Below are 11804 nucleotides of genomic sequence, written 5' to 3' on the forward strand. Positions count from 1 at the left end.
TTTTTTCTATCATAATTATATGTAAAAATTATATGTCACTACAATAAATAAGACTTTTCGCAACGGTCAAAAACCGTTGCCGTAGATTGAAAAACTGTTCCCAAAATTTTAGGCAACGCTTTGGCAACCATTTTTGACCTGTGGTATATGCGGCCATTACCAATGCTCAAAGGCAACGGTTTTTTATCTAAGGCAATGGTAACAGAAAAACCGTTGCCAGAGTTAGTGGCATAGACAACGGTTTTGACGGAAAATTTTAAACAACGGTTTTGATCCGTTACTTGATAAGCAACGGTTTAGAACCGTTCCTATTAATATGACAACGGTTTAATACCGTAACTGGATAGGCAACGGTTTTAAACTGTTGTGGTTTTATTATTCACATAGCCAACGGTTTTAAACCGTTACCGTTGGTGCCAGGTTTCGGCAACGGTTTTAAAACCATTGCCAGTTTATAGTCATCTAGGACAACGGTTTTAAAGAGTTACCGTTTGATGTCATTTTTCGGCAACGGTTTTAATACCATTGCCATTTTATAGTCATCTAAGACAACGGTTTTAAAGCGTTACCGTTGGAGTCGTGTTTTGGCAACAGTTTTAACACCATTGTCTTTTATAACTATTGACAACGATTTTTTTGTAATATATAATTTTTTATTTACAATAGTTTTCTCGTGAATGAAATTAATTTCAATTTTTTTAATTATTTAGTGTCAATAAATAATCTAAACTATTTGAATCAAGTCACTAAAGAAAAATAATTGAACATTTCCCATCAAATTTAACTTATAAAAATTGTTGTAAGATCCACAATATTATCTAAGTTTGCAAAAAATATAATAATAAAAGAGAGTTGAAATAGCTAAGTAGCAAATAGTCATCATGTCCACAAGTTCATGACTTTTACTCTGTAACATTTGCTTTTAAAAATTTGACCTTAATCAAGTTCGATTTCCCCTTCAACATAGTTTTTCTGTAAAAAAAAAAATAAATCAAATATAAAACTACACATCTTTAATACTAATAATGTTAAATAAAAATATTTGAGAGAGAGAGGACAAGCATATATATCATAACATTCTTCTATTTAGATACACAAAACAATTGAATCAACATCATCATAATCAACCATTGTTTAAGATATGATAACATATAGAAACTTTAACAACAAATAATACCTCTTCATGCGCATCATTGTTCGCATTGCCTAAAGTGCTTCCTAATTGAGCAGCTAACATGTCAAGGTCCACTCCTGAGCTTTTTTGTTGCAGCATCATCTTAACAAGCAATTTTAGTTCATCTACTTCTTTTTGCATCACATCAACCTTATTCTCTAATGTTGTTTTCTCAGTTGCATGTTGCTGCTTAAAGGTGGCAGTTTCTTCATTTTTCTTCAACAAAGTTGGTGTGGTAACTCTTCCGTGACATCGCACTCTCCCTGCCTTCTCTTTCCCAAATATGGATTGGAAAGCTCTAATTGCTGATTCTTTAGACTTTTTATTCTCAGCTTGCAAATGTGCCTATATTAATGTGAAGAAAAATAGTAGTAATAAAATAAGAGTAAATACACAATTGGACTAAAAGCATATATCATTTGACAACATCGAAACAAATAATAGAGATTAAAAATAATGTCAAGATTCTTTAACTCAACACAAGCATAAAAGTAACCACAAGTGATGGACAAATTGCCAAGACACAAGAAATCTATAACCTATTTTAACCAAATTAACTCCTAATACTTACAATAACATCTAGAGTGTCTTCATCCAATGATTTTTCCTTTGTGCTTTGGCGAGTCTCAACAAACATTTCTGCTTGAGTAGGTGGTTCATTATTTTCCTTAGAAGCAGCCTGTAAGTCCAATTCAAATAGCATTTATATAGAGTTAAAAGGCACACCACACATACACATAAAAATTCACAAAGAATTAAAAATTGTACCAATCTTGCACGTATTCTTGCAAAATTTATTGGTCCCTTTCGATGCCTAAATTTCTGTTGTGCCCTATTTTTCTTATTCTGCGCAGACATTTTCTACATAACAAGAGACAAGTATTATCAACAAATCATCATACTTCACTCATATGTGTATATAATATAATTGCATAAACAATTACACTAAGTTTCACATGTCTTACCTTAACTTTTTCAGTTCTTCAATAAGCAATTAACTTGTAAAAATGACTCTCAGATATGCTCTTAAGACGATTTTTCAGCATCTTATTAACACATTTGTATGGCAGAAAATGAGTTTGCTTTATTGTGGTCTTATACCTTCTCCAGTTGTCATTGATACGAGCAAGGACCATCCTCTTTCCTTCAGTTGGAATAATGAATTTAGCCTATAAAACACAAATATTATTTGCTAGTAAGAATAAAATACATGTGTACATTTCCAGATACTTTCTAAAAGAAATAAGACTAAAGTTCTCACTTGAACATATTCCCAAATGGCTTCTTTATCTTTAATCCCCTTCTAATTTGTGTAAATTAATGGACAAAAATCTGAATTCCTTGTCACTGTGCCCAAAAATTTGCTCAAGTTGTTTACAGCTTCATCAGTAGGACCAATTGCCTCTCCTTCAATATCTAGAGAAATTTCTTCTCTATCTTCCAACTGTCTTGCATGAATCTTCAAGCATTGTGTAGGTCCTCATGTTTTCTTCACTGTTGTCTCTATACAAAGATACTAATTATATACCATCCCTCTTATTGATTTATAAGATATTTCTTCACTGGTATCTAGAGAAAAAGGTTGCCCTTTCCTCTTTCCACCAATTGGTTCAGCTTCACTGCAATTATCATAATTTTGTGTCCTCCTACTCAGCCTTGTATCCACATCAGGACTTAAATACCTTGAGCAAAATGTCAAGCATTCCTCGACTAAATATCCTTCAGCAATTGAACCTTCGGGGCGGCTCTTATTGCGAACGTAGGACTTTAACCTACACAGATATCTCTCGATGGAGTACATCCACCTAAATTGAACTGGGCCACCCAACCTCAACTCGTTTACCAGATGAATTGGCAAATGTACCATTATATCAAAGAAACTAGGAGAAAATATTCTTTCTAATTGGCACAAAATTTCTCTAATATCTACTTCCAAATGATCTATTGTATCATTTTCAACAACTTTTTGGCACAAGGAACGAAAGAATGAACCTAGATAAATTAAAGGGCCAGCTACTTGATTCTGCATTGTGCATTTTATAGCTACTTGCAACAAATAATGCAACATAAAATGAGCATCATGACTTTTGTAGCCTGATATTTTTTTCTCAGCAATATGAACACACCGAGAAATATTTGAGGCACTACCAGATGACAATTTTACTGACTTCAAAATATCACAAAAAATGGTTTTTTCTTGATTAGTAAGGTTAAAACAAGCCTTAGTAATTTTTGCTTTCTTGCCACCATCTATCTCCTTTGGTTGAAGTTTTTTTCTTATGCCCATATCTTTGAGATCGTAACGAGCATTTGCATGATCTTTGGACTTTCCTGGAATGTCTAATAAAGTTCCAATTATGTTATCACATACGTTTTTCTCGATGTGCATAACATCAAGACAATGGCGCAATGTATTTTGCTTCCAATATGGCAATTCAAAGAAAATGGACCTTTTCTTCCATGGACCATCAATTTTATTTTTTTGCTTCTTTCCAAATACATTATCAAAATCTTTCAAATCTTCAAAAATTTGTTCCCCATCTAATAAAGCTGGTGAAGACCTCAATTCAACATCGCCATTGAAAGATCTTTTGTCCATCCTATATGGATGATCCATAGCCAAAAATTTACGGTGATCCATGTAGCACATCTTCCGGCTATGTTTTAAATAACAAGAGGAGGTATCATAATTACAACAAGGACATGCTAACTTTCCCTTTGTGCTCCAACCAGATAACATAGCATAAGCTGGAAAGTCACTTATGGTCCATAAAAGTGCTGCATGTAGTTGAAAAGTTTTATTCTTTGAAGCATCATATGTTTCCACTCCAACTTCCCATAAAACCTTCAACTCTTCAATTAATGGCTGAAGATACACATCAATGATTTTTTCAGGCGAACATGGTCTAGGGATGAGCAAGGACATCATGACATACTCTGGTTTCATGCAACACCATGGAGGAAGATTGTATGCGACCAAAACTACCAGGCATGTACTATGGGAGATGCTCATGGTTCTAAATGGATTAAATCCATCGCTAGCTAGCCCTAATCTTATGTTACGAGATTCTTTAGCAAAATCGGGATGTAGCCTGTCAAAGTCTTTCCATGATTGGCCATCAGCTGGGTGTCTTAACTTTCCATCCTTTAAACGATGTTCATTGTGCCACCTTAATAATTCAGCTGTTTTTGAACACAGGAACAGCTTCTTAAGCCTTGGAATCAAGGGAAAATGCCTCAAAACCTTCGCAGGCACAGATTTTTTCTTCAACTTATCAACTTCTATATCTACCTCAATATTTTCTATGTACCTGGAAGCTCCACAAATTGGACAAAATTCATCGTCTTCATATGTATCCCGGAACAGAACACAATCGTTGGGACAAGCATGAATTTTATTATAACCAAGTCCTAAATCTTTTACCATGGCCTTGATTTTATTGAAAGAATCAGGAATATTCAAATGAGGAATCGCTTCTTTCAGTAATTCAAGTAGAGCAGTAAAGGATGCGTTGCTCCAACCATTAAGAGTCTTCAACAAATACAATCGGATAACGAATGATAATGTCGAAAATTTTTTACAGTCAGGATATAACTCTTGTTTTCCTTCTTCAAGCAAGTTATAAAACTTTTTTGCATCTTCGCTTGGCCCATCACCATCTTTATCTCCTTCAAGCACATGCCGAAACGTCTCGTTTAGCAGCCCATGAATGTCGTCGACAAATCCTTCATGGACTTCACTCTCATCGGATTCACTATCCATGTCTTATCTTTTCGCCGTGATGAACCCACACAGTGTAACCTTTTTGAAATCTCTTCCTTATTAAATGATCATAAACTTCATCCCTTTGCCCTCAACTAAAGTTATTACATATAGAACAATGACAAAGAATTTCTTGTCCTTGTGGTCTACCTTTAGAAAAGGCAAAATCCAAAAATGAATTAACACCATGTTGGTAACCCTCAGTATGTCTTGGTAAACTAGTCCATCCTTTGTCCATCAATTACATGTTCAAAAAAATTTAAAAAGATAATATATTAAATGATTTACCTGTAGTGTAGCTCAATGTCTAAGGTAGTCGCAGCTACAGAGAGACCCGCTATTTGATTCTCTTTTTCTGGTTTTAAAGAGACAAACTAAAACAGCAACAAAGAATAAAAATATAAGTAATTCATAACCAGATGTTTTAACAAAAAAATTCACTTTTAAAACCAATTTTTAGAAATCTTAATTTCAAAAGTGATATATAACTAAAAAATCAAACAATACAATTATCAAAATCCAGTCTTTTAAGAAAACAAGACTTTTTAGCACCCACCCAAACAATACAGATCACAGTATGTATTAAAAATTGTAACTACCCAACATTATATAAATTTGCTTGTATTACTACCTGAACAGGGTCAAAACCACACACTGGTTGGCAATAGAGTTGCCTCAGTTATCCCAAAAAAAATTTATGTACTAAAAAAATGGATAAGCAGTTAAGCACAGTAGAAAGAAGGAAACTATTACTAAATCCCCCTTTTGAGCATTAAAAAAAAACAGAAAGAAAAATTCCTTTAGTCCTTTACTACATGTTATCATGTATATTGCCACATCCTTTTAAGTCCCTATTTTCTTTTTCTAGGTAGAATAATGCTATTGAAACCACACATTTAACACCAAACATAGGTTCTCAACTTTTTTTGTTTCAGTTTCTAACTCACATAGTTAAAGTTCTTAATTATTTAACCACATAAGTGTAATCTGATTACTTATTATGATTCTTTAACTAAGAAGTTGGAAGTTTGAATCCCATCTTAGACATAGAAAATATTCCATGACCAATGTTTGCTTAACACATAATGAGAGAATTAATCGATGTGTTAAATGATCATGCTACATACATATAAAAAATCACTCACTAAAAAAAGTATTTACTGTTTGTAAATAATGACTAAGCTGATATAAATAAATTTTATTACTCAACTATAACAAATTTAATTATTCTATTATGATAAATTTAATAGTTTTTCTTACTCATTCTTTTGTTGAAAAAATGCATAAATATATACAAATACATAATGATTAATTTTTAATATATACAGAATATTTTCTATTTTCTAAAATAAAGAAAAAGTTGAAACAAATGAGAATACTACAAAATTAGGTGTTTAAACATGAATATCTATTACAGAGTACAACTAGATTTTTCCTTCTAGATATTATATGCTTAAAGCACTCAACAACCCAATCAAAGATATTAGTTTCAAATTAGAGAGCAAAAGACAGTTGTTGTTACTGCTACAAATCATGACTTGAGAAACTTGGCTTCGGTTTGGAACAAACTTTGTAGGAAATTATAATGTAAGGAAATCAATCAAGTTTAGCAACACAGAAATTCAGAACACAATGCACTAACAAAACGTGTTCATCTTCAAATAGACAGCATCATCATATGTTTCTTCTACTACACTCTATCCCCAAGAAAAAATCTAAAACAATTAGTACAATGATGAGTTTTGCTAACTAGAACTCAAATTAATGAACAATGTACAAACATTTTTTGAACAATACAAATTTGAACAATGCACAAACGGCCAAATACAAATTTCCCTTTCTATCTTATTAGCCAAATAAAGCCTCAAAATAGTTTTTGAACAATGCACAAACATCACCACTTTCCTTTCTTCTTCTTAAATCCAACAAAAATACCCAACAGCCAAAGCCCTAACTAAGCAACAGAAAATCAGAGAAGAACACTTACCACAGATGACAACCCAAAAACAGCCGATGTAGTGAAGCAGCAGCAGCAAAGCAGAAGCAGCGAAGCACAACCCAGTGAAGCAGAAGCAGCGAAGCACAACAGGGGAGAAGCAGCGAAGCAGAAGCAGAACAGGGGAGACGCAAGGACGCCATGGAGAACGGAGAAGCACTGAAGCCACGGAGAGGGGAGAAGCAGCGACGCCGTGGAGAGGAGAGACTCAGTGACGCCGGGAAGGAGGAGGAAGCGACGATTTCGGGAAGGACGCAGCGACGATAATGGTGCGACGATGGTGAGTTGCGATTTAGGGCTTCCTGGTGACTTGCGATGATGGTGCGATTTCGGGCTTCCTGGTGAGCTGCGGTTCGACGACGTCGCGTGGGTTAGGGTTGACGCTACGGTGGAAGGAGGAAGAGCTTCTTCGCGGTTTCGAAGAGAAGAAGAAGAGTCTGATTAAGGGCTCTCTTATTTGGTGTGCTTATTTGTGAGAAACAATTAAGGGCTTTCTTATTTTAATTTTATTTTTTTATATTAATATTTGTTATATATTTATGATAAAAATAAATAATATTTATTATAAATTTATTTTAACTTTATGTTTTCAAAATATAATATTTTTTTTATAATTTATAATAATAATATATAATATTTATTATAAATTTATTTTAATTTTATTTTTTTAAAATAATATTTGTTATTTATTTATAACAATAGTTTTTGAATATTTTATAATTTCAGTATTTATAGAAAAAATAGTTTAAATTTATATAATTATCTGAAATTATTTTATTGGTATTGTTTAATTTGTATAATTATTTAAATAATATTAGATAATGGTTGTTTCATAAACAATTGTTGTAATGGTTATAAAACTGTTCTTTAAAATAGTCAAAGAGAACGGTTTTATTTTGTTACTATAGCGTAATGAAAAAATTAACTTCAACAGCAACACTGTAAAAACCGTTGTCTAAGACCATCTAATAGAACGGTTTTAAAGTGTAGCATTTCGGCAACGGTTTTAATGCGTTTCTTTTGTACAATTCTTTAAACAACAACAAAAAACCGTTGCTTAAAAATAAATCATAGTAACGGTTATAAAACCGTTCATTAAAATAGTCAAAGAGAACGTTTTTAATTTGTTGCTATAAAATAATGAAAAACTGAATTCAACAGTAACACTACAAAAAATCGTTGTCTAAAACTATCTAAGAGAACGATTTTAAGGCGTTGCAAAATTTGGCGTTGCTAAAGGTCATATTTGTTGTAGTGTGTGTATAAAATTATATATTATCACTAAAAATTAAAATTATAAAATTATATATTATAGCTTACAATTTTTTTTTGTCTCCCACTAACTTAATAAGTTAAGTACTAATTCATCATAGATCAAAACTTCAATTTAAGAATGTGTTGCTAGCTAATAAATGGTTACATGTACAAAGCAAAATTTAAACTCTAACACTTACTTAAATAGATGAAATGATTTACCACTCGATCAATCCAAATTAATTAAACTAATTTACAAACTAATGAACTAAAGTTATCCAAACTCAAGTATGACTCATTTAAAGACAAATGACCGAGATAAACCAAATACATGAAAAAATTACGTATATCACTCAAACCAAATAATGGTACGTGGATCTCCCAAAGAGTGTTAGTATGTAAATCGAATCAGCATAATTCGAATTACAATTTCTAGCAGTAATTCGAATCAGGTTGCATAGATTCACTAGAAAAAGTTGAGATACACATAAATCGAATTACATCATCTCGATTTAAGCATGCTTTAAGTAAATCGATACATGCTCCATAGATTTAGTAAGCAACACAGCCGGTTTCACCTATCCATAGTAATTCGAAGGAGAGCAGTTTGAATTACCCCATGGTTTTGTCTCCATAGTAATTCAAATTGGGTGGTTTCGATTTACTCAATAGTAAATCTACCCCCTTAATTCGATATATATAAGAACAAGTGCTCAATGTAAATCTACTTGCCCTTTTTTGATTTACATGCACGGTAACTATATATATAATTCGAATTCACTTCATTTGAATTACATTTCACCAGCCCATATCCTACCAAATCCAGAGAAAGCGATGCAGCCTATCAAAATGGAAGACTACCCGAATCGAATCTACCGCTTGGATGGAGTCGTACATATCGCTGGTAGCGTGCATGACGAGGTTAGTAAAAAAAATTTAAATTTTATTTTATTTTCTGTAAGAAATAAACTATGTGTTAATTTTGTTTAAATCGGATAGATCTTGTTTATTAACATGATTAGAATGTGTAAACTTCAAGTAGTAGTTAAAGGTTTGATTTAGGGGTAGCAATATGTTAGAAGCTACTTACTGATATTAAACTGTTTAGAACTTGAATATTATAATTGATAGAATCTGTAAAATCTCGAACAGGGGTTAGAGTATTGATACAAGGATGGTAGTGTGCTAGAGTATACAAATAAAAAATGCATGTTGGATAAGAAATTCTGAAAGTTTAATAGATATCTGGTTAAAGTAAATCTACAATAAAAATTATTCGTTTTAGATAATAATTTTTTTGTAAAGTTTTATGATTGTAAGAGTATTTTTTCAATGTCATGCGTCCCCACCGCTGCATCTCGAGTATGAGAAGGCAGCATGGTATGTCGTTAGAAGATAAGATCATGTTGTACATCCAGATGGCTAGCCTGGCCCATCTCGCGAGCCTTAATGACTACTGGTTTTAAGTTGGATGAGCCATTAGTTAGTGCATTTGTGGAGAGATAGTGTCCGGAGACTCATACCTTTCATCTGCCGTTCGATGAGTGCACTGTTATGTTATAGGATGTAGTCTACCATCTAGGACTCCCGATCGATGGTCAATACATTAGTGGATGTTTGATGAACTTCGAGCGGTACATCGAAGGAGGCCGTCCGGCGTGGTCTTGGTTTGAGGAGTTTTTGGGTGTGATGCCGCCACCGGACTACATCGACAAGTTCACTGTGAAGTGCACTTTGATGCAGTAGATGTTCAGTGACCTTCCCGAGGGGGCAGACGAGGAGACAGTCCGGAGGTATGCTAGAGCGTACATTATGATGCTACTATCGACGGAGCTCTTCGGCGGCAAGTCTGGTACTCGTATGCATATCAGATGGCTGCCCTACGTGGCGAGGTTAGAGGATATAGATAGTTATAGCTGGGGATCTGCCGCTCGGTCGTGGTTATACAGGTGCCTATGCCGTGTAGCCAACAAGAATGTGGTTAAGTTGGCAGGTCCTCTACAGCTCCTCCAGTCATGGATCTTCCGAAGATTCCCGGGTTTTAGGCCCGACAGATTTGATGCCTTTCATTGGCTATTGGCCTCAAGGTACGCAATTGATTACTAGTTATTTTCTGTGTTGACATTTTATATTTATATTTTTTGTCAGTTGTTAAAAACGTTTATTGAGTGGCAGGTGGTCAGATTATCAGCCGACGTCGAGCGAGAAGGGACCTCAAGTCGTGCACTGCAGGATGCGGATAGATTTACTTCGTCCGTGAAATGTGAGTACTAAACATTTTAGTGTTTTGTTCTTGACTTATTTTGTGAGGTTACTAGAGATTAAGTGTTAAGTTGGACCGAGTTGCCTTTTCAGTTCGTTTGTAAACAGCTCGCCAGACTTGCCATGGTACTTGCGGTAATCGGATTCCAACACTTTATACTCAATCCTACGTCAGAAGCTGTAAGTCTTCACGCTCAACACAGCCTCCTCTTTATCTTGAAATTGCTGACCAACTAGGAACTCAGCTAGTCCTCCTGTATCCTGTGTGTCTCTGGCCCCAAATCTGACAGGCACGACAGGTTCCTCCTGCTGTGTCATGGCATCCAAGTCCAAAGCTGAAAAGTGCGGAGGTATTACGGAGTTCCTGAACTAGCTACTCCACCACTCCCAACTGGAGTATTCTTCGCATCCTCATCGTCGCTATGAATCACTAAACATGGTCACTTCTATAGCTCCGACATCCCGAGCTAATGCTAATCCTGCAAGCAAAGCCTCATACTCAACCTGATTGTTCGAGATAGGGAAATCAAATTTGATAGAGGCTTGAATCACCATGTCGTCACCCTTGGTTAGGATGAGACCAGCCCCCCCATACCTGACATTGGAGGCTCCATCCACATGAAGCTCCCATATCAGTATGCCAGAGGTTGGGTGTGTCATTTCGGCCAAAAAATCTACCATCACTTCAACCTTAATGGCAGAGCATGGTTCATAGCGTATATCAAACTGAGATAGTTCTATGGACCAACTCATTATTCGACTTTCCAAGTCAGGTTTTTGTAAAACTTTCTTGATCGATTGGTCGGTACGCATTATTACCAAATAACTTTGAAAGTATTGGTGCAACCGACGAGCCGATGTGAGTAGAGCAAATGCAAGTTTTTCCATCTTTGAATATTGTTCGGGCCCTTGAAGAACCTTACTAACAAAATACACAGGATGTTGATGCTTATCCCTATCCTTTAAAACCATAGCCAAAGCCAGAGTTTCTTCACTCACGGATAGGTACAGCAATAAGGGTTGCCCATGTTTTGGCTTTGCTAAGACGAGAGGAGATGAGAGCAAGTTCTTAAAATGTTGAAAAGCTGCTTCACACTCCTCCGTCCATGCAAAGTCTACATCCTTCCTCATCAATTTAAAAGATGGTTTGTCTTTTACTGCAGAAGTCCCTAGGAACCTTGATAACGTGACCAACCGACGTATGAGCCTTTGAACCTCTTTAAGATTCTGAGAACTCGACATGTCTTAAACTGTCTGGCATTTCTCGAGGTTGGCATCTATGTTCGTTTAAGTAACCATAAACCCTAAAAATATACCTCCCAAAACTCCAAATTTACACTTTGTCGGTTTCAACC

At 34.9% G+C, this 11804-nt stretch overlaps 1 pseudogene; it reads right to left on the reverse strand.

Moving 5' to 3' along the window:
* Window positions 1-3129: 3129 nt before the first annotated feature.
* LOC148566114 (uncharacterized) lies at window positions 3130-4601 on the reverse strand (annotated as a pseudogene).
* Between the last annotated feature and the right edge of the window lie 7203 nt (window positions 4602-11804).

Source organism: Arachis ipaensis, chromosome B5, assembly GCF_059453495.1.
Source record: "Arachis ipaensis isolate K30076 ecotype BB chromosome B5, ASM5945349v1, whole genome shotgun sequence".
Lineage (NCBI taxonomy): Eukaryota > Viridiplantae > Streptophyta > Magnoliopsida > Fabales > Fabaceae > Arachis > Arachis ipaensis.